This window comes from Coregonus clupeaformis, unplaced genomic scaffold (genome assembly GCF_020615455.1).
Source record: "Coregonus clupeaformis isolate EN_2021a unplaced genomic scaffold, ASM2061545v1 scaf1713, whole genome shotgun sequence".
Classification (NCBI taxonomy): domain Eukaryota; kingdom Metazoa; phylum Chordata; class Actinopteri; order Salmoniformes; family Salmonidae; genus Coregonus; species Coregonus clupeaformis.
In genome coordinates, this window is record NW_025535167.1 from 107,501 (window position 1) to 109,365 (window position 1,865).

At 42.7% G+C, this 1,865-nt stretch overlaps 1 non-coding gene across 1 annotated transcript; it reads left to right on the forward strand.

Moving 5' to 3' along the window:
* Positions 1–1,011: 1,011 nt before the first annotated feature.
* On the forward strand, positions 1,012–1,130 carry LOC123487465. Its single transcript, XR_006659776.1, has one exon. It is a non-coding gene; the product is annotated as a 5S ribosomal RNA (ribosomal RNA).
* The last annotated feature ends 735 nt before the right edge of the window (positions 1,131–1,865 follow it).

A 1,865-nucleotide genomic window follows, 5' to 3' on the forward strand; every position in this document is an offset into this window, starting at 1 on the left:
CCCTCAAAATATAGGCAGTACATGCAGCCTTTGTTTTTAGTCTAGGAGACAGTCAATGTCTGTAGTCCATTAGGGCACTATAAAATCCCTTCAATGTTTTGCCTGATTCCGTTAATTCCCAAGTTCCCTTTTCTCCGTTTAGATTTCCCCGTTGACCGTTTGTCCCTGTTTTGGCAGGTTTTCGCTCTCAAAAGTACACCTTTTTAATAGCAAAACAGCACAATTGGATGTTCTATGTCCACAACAATGTTTAAACCCTATCAGGTGACCATTTGTGAGGTCTGGGAAAAATGTAAGACATTTAGATGTTGGGGTGTAGTTACCCTTAAATGCAAGCATGCACCAGGAAGAGACCTTTGTTTGGTTAAGCGGTGTTGCTGTAGAACAAATGGCAACTGGAGTGATGCAAATGATCACGGTATAATTCTGCCAGGCAGGCATAGGCTACTTTGTAGTTAACATTTACTTGCGAAGGTTTTGGGGAAAGCCATTCCTTCCCTACCAGAAGAAGGTTATCATTAGCATCATCGCTAACGGCTACACAAAGTGTAGACATACGCGCGCACCGCACACATGCACACAGACAGGGGCATTCCTGTGCCGTTTTCAGAAAGTTCATGGAAATACGAATCACTGATGCATTTTGTTCATGTCTTATGATTGACTTGGGCAAATGAATGCGTTTTCTAACAAGTTGAATAGATTTAGTTGATTTCTTACTAAGTTCAATAAATGTTTGAATATTGTTGAATTTCGGTTTAATGTCTGGATTCCGTGATTCGGTCCGCAACGCCTATTTTATAGGGCCCTAGTCAATGAACTTGTCATAAATCAACATAGGATATGCCCTCTTTCCCCCCAACAAGACTCAAATATATATATATATATATTGGAAATGTAAGCAGGGGGTTGAGCTTCTTCAGTTTGTGTCACAAAGTGGATACGTTTCTGTGTCCCTTTCAGAGTGAGTGACACATTGACTTTATATAGTGTACCAAGAGTTGTTCCCTCGCTTACGGCCATACCAGCCTGAATACGCCCGATCTCGTCCGATCTCGGAAGCTAAGCAGGGTCGGGCCTGGTTAGTACTTGGATGGGAGACCGCCTGGGAATACCAGGTGCTGTAAGCTTTTGTCCCAGTAGAGCGTGCTCTTGTGTCATGGAGCAACTGCTTTTTATTTATCACCCTAATAATATCATGGATTGTTATTGGACTAAATGCAGTTTGTGTGCTGCCCTGCCCTGATCAAATCAAATCAAATAATGGACAGTGCGTTTCCCTCAAAATATAGGCAGTACATGCAGCCTTTGTTTTTAGTCTAGGAGACAGTCAATGTCTGTAGTCCATTAGGGCACTATACAATCCCTTCAATGTTTTGCCTGATTCCGTTAATTCCCAAGTTCCCTTTTCTCCGTTTAGATTTCCCCGTTGACCGTTTGTCCCTGTTTTGGCAGGTTTTCGCTCTCAAAAGTACACCTTTTTAATAGCAAAACAGCACAATTGGATGTTCTATGTCCACAACAATGTTTAAACCCTATCAGGTGACCATTTGTGAGGTCTGGGAAAAATGTAAGACATTTAGATGTTGGGGTGTAGTTACCCTTAAATGCAAGCGTGCACCAGGAAGAGACCTTTGTTTGGTTAAGCGGTGTTGCTGTAGAACAAATGGCCACTGGAGTGATGCAAATGATCACGGTATAATTCTGCCAGGCAGGCATAGGCTACTTTGTAGTTAACATTTACTTGCGAAGGTTTTGGGGAAAGCCATTCCTTCCCTACCAGAAGAAGGTTATCATTAGCATCATCGCTAACGGCTACACAAAGTGTAGACATACGCGCGCACCGCACACATGCACACAGACAG